The sequence below is a fragment of the Lactuca saligna genome, chromosome 5 (assembly GCF_052625555.1).
Source record: "Lactuca saligna cultivar CGN05327 chromosome 5, ASM5262555v1, whole genome shotgun sequence".
Classification (NCBI taxonomy): Eukaryota; Viridiplantae; Streptophyta; class Magnoliopsida; order Asterales; family Asteraceae; genus Lactuca; species Lactuca saligna.
Window position 1 is genome coordinate 11261174 of NC_136421.1, and position 7815 is coordinate 11268988.

The window sequence follows — 7815 nt, forward strand, 5'->3', positions numbered from 1 at the left end:
ATCATAATACAAAATAAAATACCATACATAAGAACGATAATTCATTTCAAAAAAATATCACATGTCAAACAAGTTACCTAACATTACATGTCAAACAACAGTACATGTCAACAACATTTAAAAACATTTTTTTCCTGCATTTGGAGCACCCACTATTCCTATATCAGCAACCAACTTTAGGGTTAATTCCAACCACCTGTAAAAGAATAACATTAGTAGTGATTAATGATTCAATGTTATGGAAATTGATTTAATGATGTAAAAAATTGAAAGTGAACCTAGAGAGCACAGGTGCCTAAGCTTTGACAGCATCGAGATATTCATACCTGTTCCATAAACTACCATCCATACACTTTAGCAGATTTTGGAGCTCCTTTTAAGGTGAGTCCTCTCAATGTGTTCACCTTCACAAATAAATATAGGAGGAAAAGAATAGTTGAGACTCACCATTAACATAGTGACAAATATTTATGAAGTTGACATTCATTAAAACTAGTCGATTGCACTCAATACTGTTGAAAATGAGGGTTTGTATTAGTTTAATTACTGTAGGAATTGTTTAATATATGGGTTACTTTTAAAACTATGAAACAATATTATTTGGTTCGCCAATTAGTCAGTATTTAAAATTCAATTATTTCGGTTGAACCAAACCATCAAAAGTGCTTGTAATGCTAAGTGTGGAGAACGATTTATTACCAGCAATGCTTAACTAGTAAGCAACCAAAAGTGCTTAAGCATTAAGCACATCTTAAGCAGCATGCAGTCAACACTTCTTAAACATTTTTATATATTACATGTCTTACTCATTTTTAATATGAATAAAAAGTAATAAAGAAAATAAATAAATAAAATACCATGCAACATCTGGATCATCGGATTCACTGCAGAGTGGAGGGTTATTTTGGGGTCTTCCTTCTTACCATTCATTAGACATGGTCTTTCGATAAACCACAACTCCCACTTTATTTACTTTATCCTTATTAACAACTATAATTTCCCAACACATTGCCTTTGTTAACTTTGTCATGGCTGCCAAATTTGAAAATTAGAAAAATGTTAAAAGTTAATATTTTAAAAAACTAATAAATAAAAAAGAGAAGGGAAAATACCTTCCCAAATCCCAACATCTTCTGGAAGTTTCTGATAGATTGGAGTAGCAGACCAAAAAAAGTAGCCACCAGATCGTAGGAGACGATTCAGCTCTAAAAGAAGTTTACCACCTAATAATAATAATAATAATAATAATAATAATAATAATAATAATAATAATAATAATAATAATAATAATAATAATAATAATAATAATAATAATAATAATAATAATAATAATAATAATAATAATAATAATAATAATAATAATAATAATAATAATAATAATAATAATAATAATAATAATAATAATAATAATAATAATAATAATAATAATAATAATAATAATAATAATAATAATAATAATAATAATAATAATAATAATAATAATAATAATAATAATAATAATAATAATAATAATAATAATAATAATAATAATAATAATAATAATAATAATAATAATAATAATAATAATAATAATAATAATAATAATAATAATAATAATAATAATAATAATAATAATAATAATAATAATAATAATAATAATAATAATAATAATAATAATAATAATAATAATAATAATAATAATAATAATAATAATAATAATAATAATAATAATAATAATAATAATAATAATAATAATAATAATAATAATAATAATAATAATAATAATAATAATAATAATAATAATAATAATAATAATAATAATAATAATAATAATAATAATAATAATAATAATAATAATAATAATAATAATAATAATAATAATAATAATAATAATAATAATAATAATAATAATAATAATAATAATAATAATAATAATAATAATAATAATAATAATAATAATAATAATAATAATAATAATAATAATAATAATAATAATAATAATAATAATAATAATAATAATAATAATAATAATAATAATAATAATAATAATAATAATAATAATAATAATAATAATAATAATAATAATAATAATAATAATAATAATAATAATAATAATAATAATAATAATAATAATAATAATAATAATAATAATAATAATAATAATATGTATGGAAAAATACAAATTTATTATATTTTCCATTTCATGATCATCGTTGGTTTTGCATGTAGGAATGGAAATACACATTATAGTTTTTAATTATACTCTATACATTATTTAGTTATAAGCATAAATAAATAAAAAGTTAAAACGCAAAGAATCATATTCCAAGGAACTCCGCAAGGAACTCCGTAAGAAATAAAAAGGTTAAAACGGAAAGAAAGAAGAAAATACATTCAATATGCCAAGGAACTCCACAACGTGCACCCTAATTAAAAAAATGAGTTAGAGCCTTTTTGGAAAGTTGATATGATATAGTAAAAAAGAAAAGAGAAGATCACCTTTTATGCTTTTATAAAATTAATGAATAATATGAAATTTAGTTTTTAAAGGGTAAAATGGTCATTTAGTCTTGTTTAGACAGTTAAGATTATATTGGTACGAGAAATAACCTATAATATCTAGCTCCTTGGCCAAACAATAATCTCTTAACATTTTCTTAAGTGAATCTACATCATATTCCTTACCCTGAAATCAAAAACATGATCATAATCAGATTTCCAAAAAAAAAAAAAGATAATTCAATAAATCTTACTGTGTTCCAACAAGAGAAACCCAAGCAACTAATACATAGAGCATCAAGAACAGACATAATGGAGTACCTTTCTTCTTTTCTTTTCTTTGTATTCCTCTTTCCTTTAACCTGATGTGAAATAGATTAACCTTTCTTTGTATTCCTCCCCACCCTAACAAGTATCACTATAGTTGATGCAAAAATAACAATAAATGTACACGTAATAACCATCACAAAATGAATTTGGGTTTGTTGGTCAACACCCATTTGGATGCAAAACGTGACAATATTTGTGATGGTTTTTCACAAGATCGTTATATTGCTTTCCAATTTTGTTATATCCAACCATCACATGCTAGAGTTTGGGTGTGGCATTTATAAAAAAAAACATTCTGTGATATAGTAGTAATCTGTAAAAGCACCAGAAACAATAGAAAACCTGCAACAATGTAAGCAGACTATGGCCCTATTTCCTTTTTTCTTGTTTGGATAAATGATTTTCGAAAAATATTTCACTTGAATAATGGGATGAAAAAACGAGAACAAATTTGTAAAAAGATAGGACTTGCTTGCTCTATTAAATTGTTCTTTCTGCACGAGATAAAAAAGAAACATGGACATTTATACATGGCCGTTTCTTTTTGGCTTAATCTGGATAGAATGACTTGACATATTAAGCCAAAAAAAGTTAGAAAAATCCCAGTCCTGGCTTAATGTGTTCAGACACTAACCCTTCACCTATTTGACATTTTTTTCCTCCCACGCCAAAATTGATGAATATTGTGAAATTTGTTTTTTTTGGAATGGAAGGGAAAAAATGGTCATTTAGCCTCATTCAGACAGTTGATTCAGTCTAGAAAAACAAACAACATACCTTATGTATGCAACATTTTTTTCGAGACAAACATCATTACCCATTCAGCCACTTTACTCATACATGACTTAATGGGACAAAAAAAACAACCCTGATGTCCCCATAATTAAGTCCATTAAGTAAAAAAGAAAGAGCAGTTGATAAGAATTAACAAGGAGCAATAAACTTGCATAAGTTAGGTGGAACAGTTCATTGTATAATAAGCTAGCCTGCAATAGATTCAGAAGATCAGTCATCATAAATCATAATAACCAGAGTCAACTGCTTTTTGGGGTGTCCTAGGGGAACAACAACACCATCCTCCAGTGTCTCAATCTCTCACATATCAAGGGAAGTATCCCCAACTCCTTTCGTTGTTGACACCACACCACACAACACACAAAAGCCTTTTTATACAAAATCACAGTGAAGTCTTTTTATATAATAATTCATTTATGCCCTGTTTTAGGTAACTAATATCTTTTGCATACCTTACATAGCATAGAAGAAAGAATGATTATTGGTTTTGATAGTATCTTATTGAGGTGAGGTGATGAGAAAGAAGAAGATATGGATATATGAAATAGTACCTTAACTTTCATTGTGGCAACTTGTCAGCATCATATTTAACTATTAGTAGCTCAACCATCTCCCCAAGTTCACCCTAATTAAAAAAATGAATTAGAGCCTTTTTGGAAAGTTGATATGATATAGTAAAAGAGAAAAGAGAAGATCACCTTTTATGCTTCTATAAAATTAATGAATAATATGAAATTTAGTTTTTGAAAGGTAAAATGGTCATTTAGTCTTGTTTAGACAGTTAAGTTTATATTGGTATGAGAAATAAACTATAATAGCTAGCTCTTTGGCCAAATAATAATCTCTTAACATTTTCTTGATTGAATCTACATCAAATTCTTTACCCTGAAATCGAAAACATGATCATAATCAGATTTCCAAAAAAAAAGAAAGATAATTCAATAAATCCTACTATGTTCCAACAAGAGAAACCTAAGCAACTAATACATAGAGCATTAAGAACAGACAGAATGTAGTACCTTTCTTCTTTTCTTTTCTTTGTATTCCTCTTTCCTTTAACCTGATGTGAAATAGATTAACCTTTTTTTTGTATTCCTCTTTGTATTCCTCCCCACCCTTGGCACGTGTAAGTTTCATGTATCCTTTATCTCCCTAACCTTCTATCCAAGAGTTCTTAATTAACCAATACTTTTGTCCATCAGGGGTTTCATTAAATCCAACCACTGCTACTACATGAATTGGTATTGGCCCACACGATCCCTCATAAACCCCCTATTAATTCGTATTATAATAAAAAAAACTTCAACCATATTGCTGATCTCGACTCATTCACCCATGGAAGAGTAAGGTCTACATTGATCCTAATTACAATTGGTACTAAGCTTATCTAGAAACAGAAAGCTAGATAAAACAAGTGATATTGCAAAATTAAACAGAAAAGTGAATTCAAGGAGAAGAGGAAACCTTGCTGGGCTTAGAAGCCCTAGTTTGAAAAACATCGAGAGACCAAAGTCAGTAGCTTTCAATAGAGAGTCTTCATCGGTACTCAAGAACAAAAAGTTCTCAAGTTTTGAGTCTAGATGGAACACTCCCATCGTATGACAATCATGCACCACCGTCACCATCTTCTGGCAGAGGCCAGCTGCCGCACACTCTGAATAATGTCCCTTAGCTATAATCTGATCAAATAGCTCCCCAACGGTGCACAACTCCATGATCAGGCCAACAGAGTGCCGATCCTAGTAATTTGGAAGATAGATGGTGATGGAGAAGAATGGTCGTCTTTCATTGGAAGTCGACGACGGTGGGAGACACTCGAAAGGGTTAAAGAAGCAGCAGATGGCAGCAGGTGAATGGAGGGTTTATAACATTCTAAAAATTCAAGCCAATTTAATCTTTTCAAAAACAACCCAATTTCATTAAGTTATTACAAAAAGTTTTTCAATACATTTATTATCAGATTATTCCCAGAACCATATCGTAAAACAAGAACATGAGGAGCGGTGCGATCATGCCTTCGCCTTGCCACGGTCTCCTGAAGTACCTGAAAACATTAAACCACAACTGTAAGCCCGAAAGCTTAGTAAGATACCCCCAAAATACCAACCACATATACCATACACATAACATATCATACGTAACAGAACAACCATGCACTTCGGATCTATTGTGTGACTGGTCCGCCGCACCGGGGCTTCAATCCACCTGGTCCACCCTCCGAGTCTAGCCATATACATCGAGTATACAGTGTGATTGGTCCACCCGCACCGGGACTTCAATCCACCTGGTCCACTCTCTAAGTCTACAGTATGACTGGTTCGCCCGCACCGGGCCTTCAGTCGGCCTGGTCCATTCTCCGAGCCTCGGCACGTTTGGTCCGCCCTCGTGGGGCCTTCAGCCTATCCGGACCGCTCACTGGGCCTTCGGTCTAACCGGTCTGTCCTGGGTATGTTGGCCTACAGCACAAAGCAGGACTCGCCTCAACCCAACCCAGTCCAACAACCATGTGCACGTAAACATATAACATATAACCATTCACAACTAATCAACCGATCTAACAGATCACATAGCATAGAAACATCCTAACCAGGATACCGACCTAACCGGTCACTAACATATACCATCCTACATACCAGGATATCAACATAGCAAAGCAATAACATATCACGACTATTACCCGGATTACAATCCGATAAAGGGCCGACCTTGGTGCCTTAGACACTGTCGATATAGTGAGGATAACTCACCTCGCAACTGTTGACTGAAAAAATAAGATCACACTGCTCCAACCTTCGTCATGAACTCCACCACTGATCCATACCAAATGACTGAACTCAATAAATACCAATAACCACCAAAATACCCTTGGAAGTCAACTGGTCAACTCTTGGTCAAAGTCAAAGTCCTCAGTCAAAGTCAAACTTCCTGACTGACTCTACTCGCCGAGTCAGCCCGCTAACTCGTCGAGTCCCACAAACTCCGAGTCCCTTCATGCTCAACTCAGCGAGTCATCCTTCGACTCACCGATTCACAACTTAACTAGAAAATGTTAGGATTCCACGACCAGACTCGCCGAGTCCAAGAACAGACTCGCCAAGTTGTTCTTCCAACTCGTCGAGTTTCTGCCTATCTTCATCCAACTCGCCGAGTACACCCATGTGACTCGCCGAGTACCTCTAGTTCTTAACCCATACAATGGCTTTCTAAGCCATGCAGGGACTCCCAACCATAGATCTACTCTCCTACAACCCATCCATTATATAAAGTGGCAAACTTTACGTGATTCCAAAGAGATCTAATCATAAAACACTCTTGGGCTAGGGTTTGGGACAAGAAGGCTTCACTAACAACTCTTGGGCATGAACTTTATGGCTTCTTGGACCATTACAATCCTATATCTGAGGTAGCAACCTCAAATCTTACACCAAACTCGAGATGGACCTCATTTATGCTCCAAAAACCCCACAATTGATAAATCTAAATGCACAAAAGCTCAAGAACAGATATCTTACCTCCAATGCAAGCTCCCATTGGAGAATGAACCAAATCTCTGCAAAGCCCCTTGCTCCAAATCTTCTTGCTCTTCAATTCCCCTCCAAGATTTCCTCCTCCGAGGCTCTAATTACTCACAAAGGAAAGCTCACATGAATCTAGGGCTTCTGGAACTCAAAGGGAAGGTAAAGAGGCTGGGGAAGAGGTGTTACGCTCTTTATATAGAGTACAACCTCGAAAATTAGGGTTCTCTCCACCCAGCACCAACTCGCCGAGTCACTCCTCTGACTCGCCGAGTTGTTCACTTAACACATGACCAGATTCACGACCCAAATCGCCAAGTCTATCCATTGACTCGCCGAGTTGGTCTTCCATATTTACACTAAGCACCCTGAACTTTGCTCTTCTGAACTCGGGGTGTTACAATTCTACCCCACTTAAATTAGGCTTCGTCCTCGAAGCCTGCTACAGCACACAATTCCAATAACTCTAACCCCACACTGCAACCTTGGATTTCTACTGACTCAGATCCTTCCAATCACTGCTATCATCCCAAAAATGATCCAACTCCTTGCTTACCGATTCATATCAACTGTTCAAGCCGACCACCGGCTCTTTCCTCTGATAGCAACACTTATCACTCTTGATCTCCACATACACTTACCTCTTGCAAAACTAGGTAGTACCCTGAACCATCGTGTTCTGACTGGGTACTCACTG

At 33.0% G+C, this 7815-nt stretch overlaps 2 long non-coding RNA genes across 2 annotated transcripts; both read right to left on the minus strand.

Moving 5' to 3' along the window:
* Positions 1 to 92: 92 nt before the first annotated feature.
* LOC145047324 (uncharacterized) lies at positions 93 to 1221 on the minus strand. Its single transcript, XR_013682189.1, has 4 exons — positions 1113 to 1221; positions 858 to 1032; positions 327 to 404; positions 93 to 196 (listed from the first exon to the last, which is right to left on the minus strand). It is a non-coding gene; the product is annotated as an uncharacterized LOC145047324 (long non-coding RNA).
* Positions 1222 to 2199: 978 nt separating this feature from the next.
* LOC144997831 (uncharacterized) lies at positions 2200 to 5406 on the minus strand. Its single transcript, XR_013659958.1, has 3 exons — positions 4623 to 5406; positions 2800 to 4488; positions 2200 to 2665 (listed from the first exon to the last, which is right to left on the minus strand). It is a non-coding gene; the product is annotated as an uncharacterized LOC144997831 (long non-coding RNA).
* Positions 5407 to 7815: the final 2409 nt, after the last annotated feature.